The sequence below is a fragment of the Tachypleus tridentatus genome, chromosome 13 (assembly GCF_004210375.1).
Source record: "Tachypleus tridentatus isolate NWPU-2018 chromosome 13, ASM421037v1, whole genome shotgun sequence".
Lineage (NCBI taxonomy): Eukaryota > Metazoa > Arthropoda > Merostomata > Xiphosura > Limulidae > Tachypleus > Tachypleus tridentatus.
Genome location: NC_134837.1, coordinates 52622440 through 52646544, shown reverse-complemented (window position 1 = coordinate 52646544; position 24105 = coordinate 52622440). Strand labels below are relative to the sequence as shown.

Here is a 24105-nt window from a genome sequence, read left to right as displayed (position 1 = left end):
AATAAAATACAGACAGAATGCCCGTTCGTACAATGTTCACAAATGGAATAACAAATAAAATAAAGAAAAAGAGTCTTTACTATGCTGATTTACAGAATAACAAATGAAATAAAGGTAGAATGTTTGTACTATGTTGTTTAACAGAATAACAAAGGAAAGAAATAAAGAATTCCTGTACTATGATGATCAACAGAATAACATATAAAATAAACGATTAATTTCTGAACCATGTTGATTAACAGAAAAACACAAAAATAAGGGAAAAACATTTGTACCCACTTGATTAACAGAAAAACAAATAAAAAAAGAAGAATTCGTGTACTATGCTGCCTAATAGAAACACAAATAAAATAGAGGAAGCATGTTTGTATTATGCTCACTAACAGAATAATAAATAAAACAAAGAAAAAATATCTGTAGTATGCTCACTAACAGGATAACAAATAAAATAAAGGAAGAATGTATGTGCTATCTTGAATAACAAAATAACACATAAAATAAAAGAAGATGGTCTGTACTACATTGATTAACAGAATAACCAATAAATTAATGGAAGAATGTCTGTACTATGTTGATTAACAGAATAACAAATAAAATAAAGGAAGAATGTCTGTAATATGTTGATCAAGAGAATAACAAAAAGTAAAGGAAGAATATCTGTACAATGTTGAATAAAAGAAAAACTAAAATATCTGTAATATGTTGATTAACAGAAAAAAAATAAAATAAAAAAGAATGTCTGTAATATGTTGATTAACAGAATAACAAATAAATTAAAGGACGAATGTCTGTACAATGTTTTTTAACATAGAAACAAATAAAATAAATGAAGAGTGTCTGTTTTATGAAGATTAAAAGAATAATAAACAAAATAAAGGAAGACTGTCTAAACTATGATGATTAACAGAAAAAATAAAATAAAGGAAGAATATCTGTACTATGTTGATTAAAGGAAAACAAATAAAATAAGTAAAGAATTCCTCTACATTGTTGATCAACAAATTAACAAATAATACAAAGGAAGATTGTCTGTAGAATGTTGATTAACTGAATAACAAATAAAATATAGGAAGAATGTCTGTTCTATATTGATTAACAAAGTAAAAATAAAATAAAAAAGAATGTCGGAAAAAAGTTTATTAACACAATAACAAATGAAATAAATGAAAATTGTGTATACTATGCTGATTAACAGAATAAGGAATAAAATATACGAAGAATGTCTGTAATATGTAAATTAACAGAATAATAAATAAAATAAAGATCAAATATAGGTACTATGTTGATTTACGAATCAAAAATTTAATGAAAGAAAAATGTCTCTACTTTTTGAATAATAGAATAACAGAAAAATAAAATAAAAAAAGAATATCTGTACTATGTTGATTAACAGAACAACAAATAAAATAAAGTAATAATGTCAGTAAAATGTGATTACCGGAATAACAAATAAAATAAAAAATGTCTGTACTATATTGAATAACAAAGTAAAAATGAAATAAAAAAGAATGTCTGTAAAATGTTGATTAACAGAATAACGAATGAAATAAAGGAAGAATGTCTATACTATGTTGATTAGCAGAATAACAAATGAAATAAAGGAAGAATATCTATACTATGTTGATTAACATATTAACAAATAAAATAAAGGAAGGGCGTCTGTACCATGCTTCTTAAATCTTCAATAATAGAATAACAGATAAAATAAAAGGAGATGGTCTGTACTATCTTGAATAATAAAATAACAGGTAAAATAAAAAAAAGATGGTCTGTACTATCTTGAATAATAAAATAACAGCTAAAATAAAAGATGGTCGATACTACATTGATTAACAAAATAACCAATAAAGTAATGGGAGAATGTCTGTGCTATGTTGATTAAGAGAAAAACAAATAAAATAAGAGAAGAATATCTGTACTATGTAGATTAACAGAATAACAAATAAAATAAAGGAAGAATGTTTGTAAAATGTTGATCAACAGAATAACAAATAAAATAAAAAAGGAATGTCTGTACTATGTTCATTAACAAGGTAAAAAAACAAACAGAATGTCTGTAATATGTTGATTAACAAGGTAAAAAAACAAACAGAATGTCTGTAATATGTTGATTAACAGAATATCAAATGAAATAAAGGACAATTTCTATACTATATTGATGAACAAAATAAAAATAAAATAAAAAAGAATGTCTGTAATATGTTTATTAACAGAATAACAAATGAAATAAATGAAAATTGTGTATACTATGCTGATTAACAGAATTAGGAATAAAAGAAGCGAAGAATGTCTGTACTATGTGGATTAACAGAATAATAAATAACATAAGGATCAAATATAGGTACTATGTTACGAATCAAAAACTTCTTGAAAGAAGTATGTCTGTACTTTCTTGAACAATAGAATAACAGATAAATTAAAAGAAGATGGTGTATACTACATTGATTAACAGAATAACCAATAAAATAATGGGAGAATGTCTGTACTATGTTGATAGACAGAAAAATAAATAAAATAAGAGAAGAATATCTGTTCTGTGTTGATTAACAGAACAACAAATAAAATAAAGGGAGAATGTCTGTAAAATGTTGATTGACAGAATAACAAATAAAATAAAAAATGTCTGTACTATATTGAATAAGAAAGTAAAAACGAAATAAAAAAGAATGTCTGTGAAATGTTGATTAACAGAATAACGAATGAAATAAAGGAAGAACGACTGTAAAATGTTGATTGACAGAATAACAAATAAAATAAAGGAAAGGTGTCTGTACCATGTTGATTAACAGAATAACTTAAATCTTGAATAATAGAATAACAGATAAAATAAAGGAAGGTGTCTGTACTGTACCATAATAGCAGATAAAATAAAGGAAGGGTGTCTGTACCATCTTGAATAATAAAACAACAGATAAAATAAAAATGATGGTCTGTACTACATTGATTAACAGAATAACCAATAAAATAAATGTCTGTAAAATGAGAATGTCTGTACTATGTTGATTAATAGAAAAAAAAAAAAAATAAAATAAGGAAAGAATAATATGTAGATTAACAATATTAAAAATAAAATAAAGGAAGAATTGATTAACAGAATAACCAATAAAATAAAGATCAAGTAAAAGATGGTCAATACTACATTGAAACAGAATAACAAATAAAATAAAGTGTCTGTAAAATGTTGATTAACAGAATAATAAATAAAATAAAGGAAAGTGTGTCTGTACTATGTTGATTAACAAAATAAGTAAAAATAAAATAAAAAAAGAATGTCTGTAATACGTTGATTAACAGAATAACAAATGAAATAAATGAAAATTGTGTATACTATGCTGATTAACAGAATTAGGAATAAAAGAAGCGAAGAATGTCTGTACTATGTGGATCAACAGAATAATAAATAAAATAAAGATCAAATATAGGTACTATGTTACGAATCAAAAACTTCATGAAAGAAGTATGTCTGTACTTTCTTGAATAATAGAATAACAGATAAATTAAAAGAAGATGGTGTATACTACATTGATTAACAGAATAACCAATAAAATAATGGGAGAATGTCTGTACTATGTTGATAGACAGAAAAATAAATAAAATAAGAGAAGAATATCTGTTCTGTGTTGATTAACAGAACAACAAATAAAATAAAGGGAGAATGTCTGTAAAATGTTGATTGACAGAATAACAAATAAAATAAAAAATGTCTGTACTATATTGAATAAGAAAGTAAAAACGAAATAAAAAAGAATGTCTGTGAAATGTTGATTAACAGAATAACGAATGAAATAAAGGAAGAACGACTGTAAAATGTTGATTAACAGAATAACAAATAAAATAAAGGAAAGGTGTCTGTACCATGCGGCTTAAATCTTGAATAATAGAATAACAGATAAAATAAAGGAAGGGTGTCTGTACCATGCTTCTTAAATCTTGAATAATAAAACAACAGATAAAATAAAAATGATGGTCTGTACTACATTGATTAACAGAATAACCAATAAAATTAAGGGAGAATGTCTCTACTATGTTGATTAATAGAAAAAAAATAAAATAAGGGAAGAATACCTGTACTATGTTGATTAACAGAATAACCAATAAAATAAAGAAAGAATGTTTGTAAAATGTTGATTAACAGAATGATAAATAAAATAAAAAAGTGTCTGTACTATGTTGATTAACAAGGTAAAAATAAAATAAAAAAAGAATGTCTGTAATACGTTGATTAACAGAATATCAAATGAAATAAAGGAAGAATATCTATACAATGTTGATTAACAAAGTGAAAATAAAATAAAAAAGAATGTCTGTAATATGTTTATTAACAGAATAACAAATGAAATAAAGGAAGAATGTCTATACTATGTTGATTAACAAAGTAAAAATAAAATAAAAAAGAATGTCTGTAATATGTTTATTAACACAATAACAAATGAAATAAATGAAAATTTGTGTATACTATGCTGATTAACAGAATAAGGAATAAAATATGCGAAGAAGGTCTGTAATATGTAAATTAACAGAATAATAAATAAAATGAAGATCAAATATAGGTACTATGTTGATTTACGAATCAAAACCTTCATGAAAGAAGAATGTCTGTACTTTCTTGAATAATAGAATAACAGATAAATTAAATAAAGATGGTGTGTACTACATTGATTAACAGAATAACCAATAAAATAATGGGAGAATGTCTCTACTATGTTGATTAACAGAAAAAAATAAAATAAGAGAAGAATACCTGTACTATGTTGATTAACAGAATAACAAATAAAATAAAGGAAGAATGTTTGTAAAATTTGATTAACAGAATAACAAATAAAATAAAAAATGTCTGTACTATATTGAATAACAAAGTAAAAATGAAATAAAAAAGAATGTCTGTAAAATGTTGATTAACACCATAACAAGTAAAATATGAGAAGAATATCTACATAATGTTGATTAAAAGAATAACAAATAAAATAAAGAAAGAATGTTTGTACTATGCTGATTAAAATAATAGAAAATAAAAGAAAAGAAGAATGTCTAAACTATGATGATTAACAGAATAACAAATAAAATAAAGAAAGAATGTCTGTACTATGCGGATTAACGGATTAAAAATTAAATAAAAGAAAAATGTCTGTATTATCTTGAATAATAGAATAACAGATAAAATAAAAAAGATGGTCTGTACTACAATGATTAACAGAATCACAATATAAAATAAGGGAAGAATGTCTGTACTATGTTGATTAACACAGTAAGAAATAAAATAAAGGAAGAATGATTATACTCAATTGATTGACAAGGTAAAAACAATGTCTGTACTATGTTCATTAAAAGAACACGAAATAAAATAAAGGAAGAATGTTTGTACGATGTTGTTTAACAGAATAACGAATGAAATAAATAAAGAATTTCTGTACTATGTTGATTAAAAGAATATCAAATAAGATAAAGGAAGAATTCCTGTACTATGATGATCAACAGAATAACATATAAAATAAACGATTAATTTCTGAACCATGTTGATTAACAGAAAAGCACAAAAATAAGAAAAAAACATTTGTACTATCTTAATCAACAGAAAAACAAATAAAATAGAAGAAGAATTCGTGTACTATGCTGCCTAATACAAAAAAAAAATAGAAGAAGCATGCCTTTACTATCTTGATTAACAGTATAACAAATAAAATAAAGGAAGAATGTCTGTAGTATTCTCACTAACAGAATAATAAATAAAACAAAGAAAGAATATCTGTAGTATGCTCACTAACAGGATAACACATGAAATAAAGGAAGAATGTCTATACTATGTTGATTAACAAAATAACAAATAAAATAAAGAAAGGATGTCTGTACCATGCTGCTTGAATCTTAAATAATAGACAAACAGATAAAACAAAAGAAGATGGTCTGTACTATCTTGAATAATAGAATAACAGATAATATAAAAGAAGATGGTCTCTATTACTATGTGAAAATGAAAATTGTGTATACTATGCTGATTAACAAAATAAGGAATAAAAGAAGCGAAGAATGTCTGTACCATGTGGATCAACAGAATAATAAATAAAATAAAGATCAAATATAGGTACTATGTTGATTTACGGATCAAAAACTTCATGAAAGAAGAATGTCTGTACTTTCCTGAATAATAGAATAACAGATAAATTAAATAAAGATGGTGTATACTACATTGATTAACAGAATAACCAATAAATTAATGGAAGAATGTCTGTACTATGTTGATTAACAGAATAACAAATAAAATAAAGGAAGAATGTCTGTAATATGTTGATCAAGAGAATAACAAAAAGTAAAGGAAGAATATCTGTGCAATGTTGAATAAAAGAAAAACTAAAATATCTGTAATATGTTGATTAACAGAAAAAAAATAAAAAGAATGTCTGTAATATGATGATTAACAGAATAACAAATAAATTAAAGGACGAATGTCTGTACAATGTTTTTTAACATAGAAACAGATAAAATAAATGAAGAGTGTCTGTTTTATAAAGATTAAAAGAAACAAAATAAAGGAAGACTGTCTAAACTATGATGATTAACAGAAAAATAAAATAAAGGAAGAATATCTGTACTATGTTGATTAAAGGAAAAACAACTAAAATAAGTAAAGAATTCCTTTACATCGTTGATCAACAAATTAACAAATAATATAAAGGAAGATTGTCTGTAGAATGTTGATTAACTGAATAACAAATAAAATATAGGAAGAATGTCTGTTCAATGTTGATTAACAAAGTAAAAATAAAATAAAAAAGAATGTCGGTAATATGTTTATTAACAGAATAACAAATGAAATAAATGAAAATTGTGTATACTATGCTGATTAACAGAATAAGGAATAAAATATACGAAGAATGTCTGTAATATGTAATTTAACAGAATAATAAATAAAATAAAGATCAAATAATAGGTACTATGTTGATTTACGAATCAAAAATTTAATGAAAGAAGAATGTCTGTACTTTTTGAATAATAGAATAACAGATAAAATAAAAGAAGATGGTCTGTACTACATTGATTAACACAATAACCAATAAAAGAATGGGAGAATAAGAGTAATATGTTGATAGACAGAAAAACAATAAAATAAGAGAAGAATATCTGTACTATGTTGATTAACAGAACAACAAATAAAATAAAATAAGAATGTCAGTAAAATGTTCATTAACAGAATAACGAATGAAATAAAGGAAGAATGTTTGTAAAATGTTGATCAACAGAATAACAAATAAAATAAAAAAGGAATGTCTGTACTATGTTGATTAACAAAGTAAAAATAATATAAATTAGAATGTCTGTAATATGTTTATTAACAGAATAACAAATGAAATAAATGAAATTTGTGTATACTATGCTGATTAACAGAATAAGGAATAAAATAAGCGAAGAATGTCTGTACTATGTGGATTAACAGAATAATAAATAAAATAAAGGTCAAATATAGGTACTATGTTGATTAACGAATCAAAACTTAAATAAAAGAAAAATGTCTGTACTTTTTTGAATAGTAGAATATCAGATAAAATAAAAGAAGATGGTCTGTACTACATTCATCAACAGATTAACCAATAAAACAATGGGAGAATGTCTGTACTATGTTGATAGACAGAAAAACAAATAAAATAAGAGAAGAATATCTGTACTATGTTAATTAACAGAACAACAAATAGAATAAAAAAGAATGTCAGTAAAATGTTGATTAACAGAATAACAAATAAAATAAAAGAAGGATGTGTGTACCATGCTGCTTAAATCTTGAATAATAGAATAAGAGATAATATAAACGAAGATGGTCTGTATTACATTGATTAAACGAATAACCAATAAATTAATGGGAGAATGTCTGTTCTATGTTGGTTAACAGAAAAAAATAAAATAAGGGAAGAATATCTGTACTATGTTGATTAACAGAATAACAAATAAAATAAAAAAGGAATGTCTGTACTATGTAGATTACCAAAGTAAAAATAAAAAAAGAATGTCTGTAATATGTTTATTAACAGAATAAGAAATGAAATAAAGGAAGAATGTCTATACTATGTTGATTAACACAATAACAAATGAAATAAAGGAAGAATGTCTGTACAATGTTGATTAACAAAATAAGAAATAAAATAAAGGAAGGATGTCTGTACCATGCTGCTTAAATCTTGAATAATAGAATAACGGATAAAATAATAGAAGATGGTCTGTACTATCTTGAATAATAGAATAACAGATAATATAAAAGAAGATGGTCTGTATTACATTGATTAAAAGAATAACCAATATAATAATGGGAGAATGTCTGTATTATGTTGATTAACAGAAACACAAATAAAATAAAGCATGAGTGTCTGTACTAAGCAGATTAAAAGAATAATAAAAAATAAAGGAAGAATGTCTGTACAACGTTGATTAACAGAATAAGAAATAAAGTAAAGGAAGAATGTGTGTACTGTGTTTATTAACAGAAAAAGAAATTAAATAAAGAAAGGGTGTCTGTACCATGCCTTTTAAAATAATAACAAAATAAAGGAAAAATGTCTGTAATACATTGATTAACAGAATAACATAAAATTTAGAAAGAATATCTGTACAATGTTCAATAACAGGAATACAAATAAAATAAAGGTAGAATTCCTGTACTATTTTATTTAACGGAAAATGAAAAAAATAAAGGAAGAATTCCTGTATTATGTTGATTAACAGAACAACAAATGAACAAAGAAGGAATGTCTGTCCGTACGATGTTGATAAACAAAATAAGAAATAAAATAAAAAAAGAATATCTCTACTATGTTCATTAACAGAAAAATAAAAAATAAAAAAAGAATGTTTATAGTATGCTGATTGACAGAATCAAAATAAAATAAAGGAAAAATGTCTGCACTATGCTGTTTAACAGAATAACAAATAAAATAAAGAAATAATGTCTGTACTATGTTGATTAATAGAAAAACAAATAAAATAAAGGAAGAATGTCGATACGATCTTGATCAACGGAATAACAAATAAAATAGAAAAAGAACGACTGCACTGTATTGATTAACAGAGTAAAAATAAAATAAAGGAAGAATGCCTGAACTATGTTGATTAAAGAACAACAAATAAAATAAAGGAAGAAGGTTTGTATTATGTTGATAAGGAGAATAACAAATAGAATAAAGTAAGAATGTTTGAACTATTTTAATTTGCAGAATAACAAATAAAACAAAAGAAGAATTACTGTTACTATATTGACTAACAGAATAACAAATACAATAAAGGTAGAATTCCTGCACTATTTTTATTAACAGAAAAAGAAATAAAATAAAAACAGAATTCCTGTATTATGCTGATTAACAGAATAACAAATAAAATACAGAAATAATGCCCGTTCGTACAATGTTGATAAATGGAATAACAAATAAAATACAGAAATAATGCCCGTTCCTACAATGTTGATAAATGGAATAACAAATAAAATAAAGGAAAAGTGTCTTTACTATGCTGATTAACAGAATAACAAATAAAGTAAAGGACGAATGTGTGTACTATGTTGATAAACAGAAAAACAAATAAAATAATGGAAGAATGTCTATACTATATTGATTAAGAAAATAAAAAAATAAAATAAAGTAAGAATGTCTGTAGTCTGTTGATTAACAGCATAACAAGTAAAATATGGGAAGAATATCTACACAATATTGATTAAAAGAATAACAAATAAAATAAAGGAAGAATGTTTGTACTATGTTGATTAAAAGAATAGAAAATAAAATAAAAGAAGAATGTCTAAACTATGATGATTAACAGAATAACTAATAAAATAAAGAAAGAATATCTGTACTATGTTGATTAAGAGAAAAACAAATGAAATAAGGGAAGAATTTCTCTACATTGCTGATAAACAAAATAACAAATAATATAAAGGAAGATTTTTGTAGAATGTTGATTAACAGAATAACAAATAAAATATAGGAAGAATGTCTGTGCTATGTTTATTAACAGAATAACAAATGAAATAAATGAAGATTGTCTATACTATGCTGATTATCAGAATAACAAATAAAATATAGGAAGAATGTCTGTAATATGTTGATTAACAGAATGACAAATGAAATAAAGGAAAAAATTCTACACTATGTTGATTAACAGAATAACAAATAAAATAAATGAAGTGTTTCTGTACCATGCTGCTTAAAATAATAACAAAATAAAGAAAGAATATCTGAAATATGTTGATTAACAGAATAACAAAAAATAAAGAAGAATATCTATACAATGTTGAATAACAGAAAAACAAATAAAATATAGGTAGAATTCCTGTACTATGTTAATTAACAGTATAACAAATAAAATAGAGGAAGAATGTCCGTGCGTGCGATGTTGATAAACTGAATAACAAATAAAATAAAGGAAGAATGTCTGTAGTATGTTGATTAAGAGAGCAAAAATAAAATAAAAAAGAATATTTGTATTATGTCGATTAACATAATAACAAATAAAATAAAAGAAGAACGTATGTTCTATGTTGATTAACAGAATAACAAGTGAAATAAAGGAAGAACGTCTGTACTATGTTGATTAACAGAATAACAAATGAAATAAAAGATGAACGTCTATACTATGTTGATTAGTAGAATAACAAATGAAATAAAGGTAGAATGTCTGTGCTATGATGATTAATAGAGTAAAAGTAAAATAAAAGAAAAATGTCTGTACTGTGTTGAATAATAGAATAACAAATAAAATAAAGGAAGAATGTCTGTATTGTGTTGATTAAGAGAAAAACTAATGATATAAAGGAATAATGTCTGTTGAATGTTGATGAACAGTGGAAAAATAGAATAAAAGAAGAATGCTTTACAATGTTGTTTAACAGAATAACAAATGAAATAAAGGAATAAGATTTAAAATATTATAATACATTGATTAACAGAGCTACATAAAACAATGTGCTTACATCAACAGTTCTTATTAAAAAAAGTAAATATCTGTATGTTCAGGTATTTGTTGTGGGCTCAATCTGTACATAAAGAATTTATTGCAATAATTAAAAAGAGATTATTAAAATTTAAAATTGTTTCGTGATAGTATTTGATTTCTTTGGTTATAAATAAAAAATGTATGGGAATTAGATAACAGAAATGTTATTTTTTACTGGCTGCTCCATGATCACTTTAAAGGAATGTTATTATTTGTATTCGAAAATTTGTGGTTTTTTATTCAGAAAAATTTTTTATTAAAGAAAAATAATTCAAGCTAAGAAAGAGGGAATTTTCGTTATTGAGGTCATAATTTTGCGTTATTCTGTGCAATATAAACGCTATTAAATGCACCACTCAAGCGTGAAGTTAACATCATCCTTCTAACATCCTAACTCGTTGGTTTTCTAAGAAACTGGGATACACCATTCTACATTGTGAAAATCCCAATGTACAATCAACTTCTTCAAAATAATCCATCTTCTCAATATAAGTTCTCATAAGTAAGATATTTCTACTTGAAATCTGTTTCGCTGTGTACATACATTAAACTAGAAAAAACTGCTTCTCGATTACAAATTAGCACAACTCTCCGTGGAGTAGGTGAATTTTCTCTATAGGGTTGTTTGTGTAAAGCCTGCACAAGCCGATGAAGGCAAGGATCATAGGAAGGAAGCGCTCTACTATATGTCGCAAGCGTCACTTTCCACGAGCTAAATATGGCAACTCAAATCAAATTCTAGGTTACCAATTTAAAGCTTGATGTTCTTTAATGCTTATTACCATATTTTCATATTTAGAATTAAGGTCTGGTTTGTTAAATGTCGCTCTTCTTGAAGCAAACATAAAAAAAAACTTTTGTATGTTAAAAAAGGAATGTATATTTCTGTGCACGTGTGTATGAGAGAGAAAGAGAGAAAAGTGATTCTTATAATTATCTACGTTTTTCTATAAAAAGAGAGTGAGAGAGGGGTAATGTTTTTTACAAATACAGAAAGATAGATAGAGATGAATAATGTTTTTCTACAAGTGTTTCTATATGTGTGTATTTTCTTACAGGAAAGCCGCATCTGGCTCTCTGCCGAGCCAACCGAGGGAATCAAACCCCTAATTTTAGCATTATAGATCCGTAGACATACCGCTGTAATAGCAGGAGACTTTTCTACAAGTACAGAGAGATAGAGAGAGATGAGTAAAGTATTTTTACAAATACAGAGAGAAAGAGAGATGAGTAAAGTGTTTCTACAAGCATAGAGAGATAGAAAGAGATGAGAAAAGCTTTTCTACAAGTACAGAGAGATAGAGAGAGGTGAGTAACGTTTTTCTATAAGTACAGAGATAGAGAGAGATAAGTAAAGTTTTTCTGCAAATACAGAGATTAAAAGAGAAGAGTAAAGTTTTTCTACAAGCACAGAGAAATAGAGAGAGATGATTAATGTTTTTCTACAAGTACAGAGATAAAGAGAGATATGTAAAGTTTTTATTCAAGTACAAAAAGATGAAAGAGATGAGTAACGTTTTTATACAAGCACAGAGAAATAGAATTAGATGAGTAAAGTTTTTCTATAAGTACAAAGAGTAAAGTTTTTCTACAAGCACAGAGAGATGGTGAGAGATGAGTAATGTTTTTCTATAAGTACAAAGAGTTATAGAGATATGAGTAGTTTTTCTACAAGCACAGAGAGATGGTGAGAGATGAGTAATGTTTTTCTACAAGTACAAAGAGCTTGAGAAAGACGAGTTACGTTCTTCTACAAGTACAGAGATATAGAGAGAGATGAGTAAAGTTTTTATACAAATACAGAGATAAAGAAAGATGAGTAAAGTTTTTATACAAAAACAGAGATAGAGAGAGATGAGTAAAGTTTTTATACAAATACAGAGATAGAGAGAGATGAGTAAAGTTTTTATACAAGTACAAAGAGATAGAGAGAGATAAATAAAAGTTTTTCTACAAGCACAGAGAGATAGAGAGAGATTAGTAGAAGTTTTTCTACAAGGACAGAGAAACAGAGAGAAATTAGTAAAGTTTTTCTACAAGTACAAAGAGATAGAGAGAGATAAGTAACAGTTTTTCTGCAAGTACAAAGTGATAGTTAGAGATAAGTAAAGTTGTTCTACAAGTATAGAGAGATAGAGAGAGATGAGAAAAGTTTTTCTACGAGCACAGAGAAATAGAGAGAGATGATTAATGTTTTTCTACAAGTACAGAGATAAAGAGAGATATGTAAAGTTTTTATTCAAGTACAAAAAGATGAGAGAGATGAGTAACGTTTTTATACAAGCACAGAGAAATAGAATTAGATGAGTAAAGTTTTTCTATAAGTACAAAAAGTAAAGTTTTTCTACAAGCACAGAGAGATGGTGAGAGATGAGTAATGTTTTTCTATAAGTACAAAGAGTTATAGAGATATGAGTAAAGTTTTTCTACAAGCACAGAGAGATGGTGAGAGATGAGTAATGTTTTTCTACAAGTACAAAGAGCTAGAGAAAGACGAGTAACGTTCTTCTACAAGTACAGAGATATAGAGAGATATGAGTAAAGTTTTTCTACAAATACAGAGATAAAGAGAGATGAGTAAAGTTTTTATACAAAAACAGAGATAGAGAGAGATGAGTAAAGTTTTTATACAAATACAGAGATAGAGAGAGATGAGTAAATGTTTTATACAAGTACAAAGAAATAGAGAGAGATTAGTAGAAGTTTTTCTACAAGGACAGAGAAATAGAGAGAATTAGTAAAGTTTTCTACAAGCACAAAGAGATAGAGAGAGATAAGTAACAGTTTTTCTGCAAGTACAAAGTGATAGTTAGAGATAAGTAAAGTTGTTCTACAAGTATAGAGAGATAGAGAGAGATGAGAAAAGTTTTTCTACAAATACAGAGATAAAGAGAGATGAGTAAAGTTTTTATACAAAAACAGAGATAGAGAGAGATGAGTAAAGTTTTTATACAAATACAGAGATAGAGAGAGATGAGTAAATGTTTTATACAAGTACAAAGAGATAGAGAGAGATTAGTAGAAGTTTTTCTACAAGGACAGAGAAATAGAGAGAAATTAGTAAAGTTTTTCTACAAGTACAAAGAGATAGAGAGAGATAAGTAACAGTTTTTCTGCAAGTACAAAGTGATAGTTAGAGATAAGTAAAGTTGTTCTACAAGTATAGAGAGATAGAGAGAGATGAGAAAAGTTTTTCTACGAGCACAGAGAAATAGAGAGAGATGATTAATGTTTTTCTACAAGTACAGAGATAAAGAGAGATATGTAAAGTTTTTATTCAAGTACAAAAAGATGAGAGAGATGAGTAACGTTTTTATACAAGCACAGAGAAATAGAATTAGATGAGTAAAGTTTTTCTATAAGTACAAAAAGTAAAGTTTTTCTACAAGCACAGAGAGATGGTGAGAGATGAGTAATGTTTTTCTATAAGTACAAAGAGTTATAGAGATATGAGTAGTTTTTCTACAAGCACAAAGAGATGGTGAGAGATGAGTAATGTTTTTCTATAAGTACAAAGAGTTATAGAGATATGAGTAAAGTTTTTCTACAAGCACAGAGAGATGGTGAGAGATGAGTAATGTTTTTCTACAAGTACAAAGAGCTAGAGAAAGACGAGTAACGTTCTTCTACAAGTACAGAGATATAGAGAGATATGAGTAACGTTTTTCTACAAATACAGAGATAAAGAGAGATGAGTAAAGTTTTTATACAAAAACAGAGATAGAGAGAGATGAGTAAAGTTTTTATACAAATACAGAGATAGAGAGAGATGAGTAAATGTTTTATACAAGTACAAAGAGATAGAGAGAGATTAGTAGAAGTTTTTCTACAAGGACAGAGAAATAGAGAGAAATTAGTAAAGTTTTTCTACAAGTACAAAGAGATAGAGAGAGATAAGTAACAGTTTTTCTGCAAGTACAAAGTGATAGTTAGAGATAAGTAAAGTTTTTCTACAAGTATAGAGAGATAGAGAGAGATGAGTAATGTTTTTCTACAAGTACAAAGAGATGAGAGAGATGAGTAAAGGGTTTTCTATACAAGTACAGAAAGGGGAGAATAGTTTTTATTGCTTTCATTTTTTACATGTGGAGAGAGTCAGAGAGAGTAATGATTTTGCACGAGAAGAGAGATTGCGAGTAATGTATTACACTAGAAGAGAGATAGAAGTGACGTTTTTATAGTAGAAATGTACAGAAGCATTTTTCTTTTCGTTTATTATATGAGTAGAGAAAAAATAGTAACAGTTTTACACAAATAAAGAAAGAGAGAGATAAATAATGTTTTTAATTTTTTTACATGAGATGAGAGAGTGTGTGTAATATTTTGAAACAACTAGAAAAGAGAGAGACTGAGGTAACGTTTTTGCACAAGTAGGAAGAGAGAGTGTGTGCGAAAGAATGTTTTAGCACAAATAAAGAAAGGGAAAAGTAATGTTTTTATATTAATAGAAAGATGGGATTTTTTATTTTTTTACACGAGAAGAAAGCAAGGGAGTAAAAGTAATGTATTTACTCAAGTAGAGAGCGAGAGGGATATTGTTTTTATACAAGAGAAAGAAGTAACGTTTTTTACAAGTAGAGAGAAAATGGATTTTTCTTCACACGAAGAAAAATAGTGAAGTCATATTTTTGTGCTAGCACAGAAAGAGAGAAGAGTAACGTTTTACGAAGTAAGAAAATTTACACGAGAAGGGAGAGCAGTAATGTTTTTACACAAGCTGAAAGAGAGCGAGAGAGAATTAATGTTTTATTTCCAAGTATAAAAAGAAAGTGAAAAATGTTTTTGCACAAGTATAAAAAGGGAGAGAGAGAGATAAATGTTTCTACACAAGTAGAAAGAGAGAGAAGGATGAAATGTTTTCTTTACAAGTAGAAAGAGAGAAGAAATGTTTTTCCACAAGTAAAGATAGAAGATTAGTGTTTATAGGCAAGTAGAGAGAGTGTTTTTTCACACGAAAGAAAAATTGGAGTAACTTTTTGTGTTGGTACAGAGAGAGAGAAAGATAACACTTTAAAACAAAGATAGATAGGGGATTTTCTTTCTTTGTTTTATTATACAAATAGACAAAGGGAGAATGTATTTTTTACACATGTAGAATGTGAGAGAGGAGAATGTATTAACACATATAGGGAGAGTGTAGAAATGTTTTTACACAAGTATAGATAGAGATGGAGTAATGATTTTAGACAAGTAGAGGGAGAGGGGATTAATTTGCATCATTACTATTATTTTCACACAAGAAGAGAGAGGCTGAGAGTATGTTTTTCACAAGTAGAAAGAGAGGGAGGTAGTGTTATTTGACAAGTAGACAAAGAAATAAAGTTTTACAATAGAAGTAGGAAAGAGAGAGGAGTAACGTTTTTATATAAATTAAAGAAAGAAGTAACATTTTTTACAACTAGAGAGAGAAAATGTAGTGTGTGTTTTCGTATAGCAAAACCACATTGGTCGATCTGCTGAGCCCACCAAGGGAAATTGAACCCCTGATTTTAGCGTTGTAAATTCGTAGACTTACCGCTGTACTAGCGAGGGCTAGAGTGTAGTGATATTTTTATGATATTATAGAAAGAGAAAGAGAGAAGAGTAACGTTTTAAGAAGTATAGAGAAAGATAATTTGAATTTTCGTTCATTTTTACACGAGAAGAGAGAGAAGTAATATTTTTATAATTGTAGAGAGAGAGAGAAGACTATTTTTATTTATTGCACGAGAAGAAAGATAAGTAGCAATGTTTTACACTAGAAGAGAGAGAGAAGTAACGATTTTATACTAGAGAAATACAGATGTGTTTCTTCTTTTTTGTACAAGTACAGAAACAGAATAATGTTTTATACAAGTTGAGAAGCACAGAAATATTTTTCTACATAAGTGTAGAGTGAAAGGAGTAACAAGGAAAGAGAAAGAAGGAAGTAGTGTTTTCACAATATAACAGAGAGGAGTGATGTTTTTATACAAGTTGAGAAGTATAGAAGTATTTTTTATCTCTTTCATATGTGTAGAGAAAAAGGAGAAAGGTTTTTTACACAAATAAGAAGAGAGAGTGAATAATGTTCTAACACAAATATTAAAAAAGAGAGAAAAGAAATAATTTTGCACAAGTTAGAAAGAATGAGAAAGAAAATTAACTTTTTTATACAAGTAAAGAGACAGGAAGGGGTTATTTTTATCATTTTTACACTAGATAATAGAGTAATGTTTTTACACAAGTATAAAAAAAAGAAAGTGAAAAGATGTTTTGTCTCAAGTAGAAAGAGAGAGAGAATAAATGTTTTTACAAAGTGGTAAATGGTAGAAAAAGGAAAAATGTTTTCTTTACAAGTTGAAAAAGAAAAGTTATGTTTTTCCACAAGTAGGGGGAGAGTGGTAGTGTTGTTAGACAAGTAGAGGAAGAGCGGTAGTGTTGTTAGACAAGTAGAGGGAGAGTAGTAGTGTTGTTAGACAAGTAGAGGAAGAGTAGTAGTGTTGTTAGACAAGTAGAGGGAGAGTGGTAGTGTTGTTAGACAAGTAGAGGAAGAGCGGTAGTGTTGTTAGACAAGAAAGAGGGAGGAAATATAAGGAAAGAGCAAGTAAAGTGTAGTGTTATTAGACAAAAAGAGAGAAATATAGTGTTATTAGACAAGATAGAGGAGAAACAGTAGTGTTATTAGACTAAATAGAAGGAAAAGAAGTAGTGTTATTATAAAAATAGGGAGAAGTAATAGTTGTTACTACAAAAGAGAAGGAGAATAAATAGTGTTAGTTAGACAAAGAAAGAAGAAGAAATAGTAGTGTTATTAGACAAAGTAGAGGAGAAATAAGTAGTGTTATTAGAAAAAATAGAAAGGAAAAATGTTAGTGTTATTAGACAAGTAGAAGAGAAAGAAACAGTAGTGTTATTATAAAAAGAGAGGAAGAAAGTAGTAGTGTTATTAGAAAAAAGAGGAAGAGAAATAAAATGATGTTATTAGACAAATAAAGAAAGAAACAGTAGTGTTATTAGACAAAGAAGAGAGAAAGAGTAAGTAGAGAAGAAGAAAAGTAGTAGTGTTATTAGACAAATAAAGGAAAAAACAGTAGTGTTATTAGACAAGAAAGAAGGGAAAACAGTAGATGTTATTAGAAAAGAAAGGAAAGAAGTAGTAGATGTTATTAGACAAATAGAAGAAAAACAGTAGATGTTATTACTAGAAATAGAAGGAAAAATAATAGTGTTATTAGACAAGTAGAAAGGGAGAAGTAAATAGTGTTAGTAGACAAGAAGAGAAGGAAAGTGGTAGTGTTATTAGACAAAAAAAGAGAGAATATGATGTTGTTATTCTAAAGTAGAAGGAAAAAACAGTAGTGTTATTAGACAAATAGAAGAGAGTATGTAGTGTTATTAGACAAGTAGAGAAGAAACAGTAGTGTTATTAAAGAAAGAAAGAGAAATAGTAGTGTTATTAGACAAGTAGAAAAAGAAGTAGTAGATGTTATTAGAACAAGTAGAGAGAATATAGTGTTATTAGAAAAAGAAGAAGGAAGTGTAGTGTTATTAGACAAAGTAAGAAAGAAAGCAGTAGTGTTATTAGATAAGTAGAAAGGAAAAAGCAGTAGATGTTATTATACAAATAAATAGAAAGAAACAGTAGATGTTATTAGACAAATAGAGGAGAAATGGCAGTGTTATTAGACAAGTAGAGGAGAGTAAAGTAGTGTTATTAGACAAATAGAAGGAAAAACAGTAAATGTTATTAGACAAATAAAAAGAGAAAAACAGTAGTAGTGTTATTAGAACAAATAGAAGAGGAAAAACAGTAGATGTTATTAGACAAATAGAAGAGAGAAAGAGCAGTAGTGTTATTAGACAAATAGAGAAATAGTAGATGTTATTAGACAAATAGAGGAGAAAGTAGTAGTGTTATTAGACAAGTAGAAAGGAGTAAATGTTATTAGACAAGTAGAGAAAAAGTAAGTAAAGTGTTATTAGACAAGTAAAAGGAAAAACAGTAGTGTTATTAGACAAGTAGAGGAGAACAAGTAGAGGAGAGTAGTAGTGTTATTAGTAAAAGAAGAGGAAAGAAAGTAGTAGTGTTGTTAGACAAGTAGAGGAAGAGTAGTAGTGTTGTTAGACAAGTAGAGGAAGAGCGGTAGTGTTGTTAGACAAGTAGAGGGAGAGTGGTAGTGTTGTTAGACAAGTAGAGGAAGAGCGGTAGTGTTGTTAGACAAGTAGAGGAAGAGTAGTAGTGTTGTTAGACAAGTAGAGGGAGAGTGGTAGTGTTGTTAGACAAGTAGAGGGAGAGTGGTAGTGTTGTTAGACAAGTAGAGAGAGAAGGTTTTAATGTTAAGTACAAAGCTTCACAATGGTTATCTATACTCTACCTACCACGGGTATCGGAGCCCGGTTTCTTAAGTTTTAAGTCCGCAGACTTACTGTTAAAGTATGAGTAATGTTTTTTACATAAGTAGGAAGAGAGAGAGAGAGAACCAATGCTTTTATGTAAGAAGAGAGAGATAATTAATACTTTTAGTTTTTTACAAGTAGACAGAGAAGAGATTTTTTTCACAAGAAGAGAAAAAGTAGGGTAATGATTTTATGCAAGTGGAGAAAGAGAAAAGGGAGAGTAATGTTTGTGTGCTAGTTCAGAGAGAGAGAGAAGCAATGGTTTTATAGACGTAGAGAGAGAGAGGTGATTATTTTATTTTTTTTTCTTTTACTTACACGAGAAAAGAGAGAAAGAAGTAACGTTTTTATTTAGATAGAAAAATAAATAAATGGTTTTATTGGTTGTTTTTGTTTTATACAAGTAGAAACAGGAGTAACAATTTTTACAAGTAAAGAGAGAGAGAGATATTATTTTTACACAAGAAGAGAGAAGAATGGATGAGAAGTAATGTTAATTAATATTAACTACCTTTAAGAATATCTAACATTTTTTTACACTGAAATTACATCAAAAATCTTTTTCAGATAAACTTGATAAGTATGATTAGAGATTTCTTTTCTTACAAAAGGAAAAATTGAATTCAAGAGGTTGTTTTGAATTTCGCGCAAAGCTACACAAGGGCTATCTGGGCTAGCCGTCCCTAATTTAGCAGTGTAAGACTAAAGGGATGGCAACTAGTCATCGCCACCTACCGCCAACTCTTTGGCTACTTTTCTACCAACAAATAGTAAGATTAACTGTAACATTAGAACGCTCGCACGGCAGAAAGAGCGAGAATGTTTGCTGCGACGGGAATTCGAACTCGCGACCCTCAGATTACGAGCCGAATGTCTTAACTACCTGGTAATAGCAGACCTATCTACGAGATAGAGACCTAATATAATAAAAGACGTGGTAGAGTGTCGTGCAGCCATAATAACCCACTACCGAACACATCATTTTCTCCATTATTTATCTCAGATTATGGTAATGCAAACTATTACACGTTTTCTACTGACATGCTTTTTTGGACTCCTGTTTCACCTAACAAATTTCAAGGCAATCCGTTAAGAAATACCTGAGATAAAACATCTCCAATTTAGATTGAATTTCTTTTCCCCTCCCACATTTTCATTCTTCGCGCTAAAAGTATGGACAGTTTATTTAATAGGAAAACATCTAGTTAACTTTTATTTATTTATTTTTTTTAAATTTGATATATTGACATCTATTTTCAACCTACACGAAGAAGTTCCCTCTAGTGGAAATTTAAGCTACATGTGCCAAATTATTCAAAAAGTTCGCTCATATTTGACAAAAATTTACGCTAACTATCAGTTTAACATTTTTACTACGTCTTCAACTAATAATAAACGTGGACATGTTTCGGGTTTTTGTCATTCCGATTAAGGACAGCTGACATAGAGCAACAAAACTATTAGGTGAAATAATGTGCAGATACATAAGTATGGGTCAGGTCAAGAAAACTAGATTATCAGTTTCTAGCTTAAGTATTCAAAAGAACGTTTATTACTTATTATTCATTGTTAACTTTTCAGCATAAATTTGTTGAGTGTCATGAAATTATCCTAATTAAAGTGCGTGAGAATAGTTTGAGTAATAAGCATAAATAATGATGCTTTATACGCCTGTACTGATTCCATGGAGGTGATTACAAGAAACTGTTAATCTAAATTTCATGTCGGTACTATAAAAGAAGCTATGAATATTGTTTTAGAGAAGAAAACTATCACCATATATTTGAAAAATCTAGTTAGATCTACAAAGTAAAGGTCTGTTCCGAATAATAGGTTGCGATCTTGAAGCTAATGTGGGCTACTATTGCGTGTTACTTTCTTACTTGCTGTCGTTTGTTGGTGTATACTGAAAAAAGCCATGAGATCTAGGCCACGTATTGTTTTTTTTTTTGTTTTTTTTGCCCACTGTCGTGCTCAGTATTGAACAAAAGTATAGGTAACTAATGAACGAATATTTGATGTAAACTTCTTATGAATACTGTAACTGTAATCACCAATTTTGATTTTATTTCTTTAAATCAAACACTCAGTCCGTTAACAGCCGCACCTTTTTCTTCCACACCCAAGGTGGTTTTGATTAGATTCGTTGATTTATCATACCCTGAAATGCTGTTATAGTCTGATCAAAACACATGGCACAGTTTAAATCAACAAACCCAAGAAATGCAATAAAATCTCTTATATATGTATGTCATATTTATTGGGTTTATAAATCCATTTAATTCGCTATTTAGTAACCTATTTTACTGAATAATAATTTTGGCGAAATGCCATAATATTATTCACATACCCAAATTAGTTTAAATTAGTAAATAGCGAGTTAAAAGGATTTAAAAACACCATAACTATCAAATAGTTTAGAAGGATGAAAAACAATAATACAAAATATAATTAGTGTTATTAAAGTCGTATCAGGTCGTTCTCAGGAGTGTCTGCACTGAAAGCATTGCTATAGATAAACAAGAAAATAGGAAAGTATTTTATATTTTCAGGATGGAAAAATAAGATAATATTCTGTACTTCTAGTCTTAAACAAAATAAAAATATTTTGTTACCAAACGAGATGAATGGGAAAATATTTTATGTTTACAAGACTGGACTAGGAACGAATAGAAAATATTTATGAATATTCATGCTAGATGAACGGTAGAATATTGTATCTTTTAAAATTAGGTGACATCACTGATTATAGTCATTTAGTTATGCGATTTATTAACTTCCATACTGCGAATATAGTTTAGAAGAGAGAAGGGGGAAAAGCTATGCGAAAATGAATAGAAAATTTGGTTCGAAAAACAGTCGTGTTCAACTGGGTTTGTGTTTGTGTGAAACGAGACTGAGTTTCGTCTTATGTGTAAAAAGATTTTCACACGCGTTCTCAAGAGTGGATTTTGTACTCATTGTTTGTAGGTTGATACTTTTACATTAGATTATGCTGATTATCCAATGAGTTCATTGTCTACATACAGACTTTTACAAAGACTGTCAAAAGGTTTTCCTTTTGATATTTGGAGTTGGAATTTTGCGTTATCTATGAATATAGCACATAACAACTATGGGAAAGATCAAAACGTTCCCTGCATTTTCATATGTACTAAATTATGATTAATTTGAAACATATATATATGTGTAGAGGCATGTTTATATATATATAATATAAAACACAATAAATGAACTTTACTTAATAGTAATGTAGAAATTTATTGAATATACTCTCTGTTTGTTTGGGTAAGATATCCTGAAAACAGTTCTTTATAAGCCATTTGTAAATATAATTTTACCTTACAAACACAAGTGTCAGTTCTTTATAAGCCATTTGTAAATATAATTTTACCTTACAAACACAAGTGTCAGTTCTTTATAAGCCATTTGTAAATATAATTTTACCTTACAAACACAAGTATGACACTTCTACCTTGGCAACTACGTATTATAATTGTATTTTACTAATGCATACTTGTACAACTCTGGCTTAGCAACTGCTCATTATATCTGTACTTTACTAATAAACGCTTGTACAGCTCTAGTTGAGTTTGTTTCTTTTCAATTTCGCGCAAAGCTACACAAGGGTTATCTGCGCTAGCCGTCCCTAATTTAGCAGTGTAGGACGAAAAGGAAGACAGCTAGTCATCACCACCCACCGCCAACTAATGGACTACTCTTTTACCAATGAATAGTGGCATTGAGCGTCACATTATAACTGCTCCACGGCTGAAAAGGTGAGCATATTTGGTGTGACAGGGATTCGAACCTTCGACCCTCAGATTATGACTCGAGTGCCTTAACCACCTGGACTTGCCGGGCATGCTCTAGCTTAGCAACTGCTTATTATAACTATATATTACTAACATGAGCTTGTTCAGCACTAGCCTACCAACTGCTTATTATAACTGCATAACATTACTAACATAAACTCTACCTTGTCCAGCTCTAACCAATACAAACTTATACAACTCTACCTTAGGAACTGCTTATTATAACTGCACTTAACCAATACAAACTTATACAACTCTACCTTAGGAACTGCTTATTATAACTGTACGTTACCAGTGCACACTTGTCCAGCGCTAGCTTAGCAACTATATATTAACATAGTAACTTACAAAGATAAAATTCTAGCTTGACAAATACATGTTATTATTGTATCTTACAAACACACAATTATACAGTTCCAATTTGGCAAATACGTATTACCGATGTACCTTACAAAGAAACGCGTATATCAATTGAACTAGCAACACTAAAAATTACAGATATTCGAAAATGTAAAAATTATATTCTCCATAAATTAATTCATAACAACCTCGTCCATAGATAGAAGAGCAATTATGAAATTTTCTTACGTTGTTTAAGCTAGAATATTTCGCCAAAGTTTGCACCAGATTGCCTCAGACAACACAGCACTGGATCTAAATACCCGTCGGCTGATAGACTCCTGAAAACAATCCTTAAGGTTTGATCCACAGCCCAACTATCAGCTTCTTTAAACCCATCAGCGAACCAGTTGGTAGCGCCCTCTCTGGGGGATCTGCTTTATTGCATTTATTGATTCCTTGCAGGCATAATGTATTGTAGAATCGAGTGAGAGTTCGGAGTGTTGACAGAAAGGGTTTATAGTGAAGCTTCAATACTGCTATGATGTTAACTCGGATATTTAAACAAACATTATAATTCAATACTCTTCGTTAACGGTTGTCGTCACAATATTTGTAAAACTCTTAC

General features: G+C 28.4%; 1 protein-coding gene across 7 annotated transcripts in view; it reads right to left on the bottom strand.

Moving 5' to 3' along the window:
* The window catches only part of LOC143237472 (protein O-mannosyl-transferase Tmtc3-like), a 144700-nt gene extending 120851 nt beyond the window's left edge, over positions 1 to 23849 (bottom strand). For all 7 annotated transcript variants that reach the window (XR_013020083.1, XM_076476759.1, XM_076476752.1 and 4 more), the window contains exon 1: positions 23727 to 23849. The gene's annotated coding sequence lies outside the window, so the exon portion shown is untranslated. The remainder of the gene's footprint in view (positions 1 to 23726) is intronic.
* Positions 23850 to 24105: the final 256 nt, after the last annotated feature.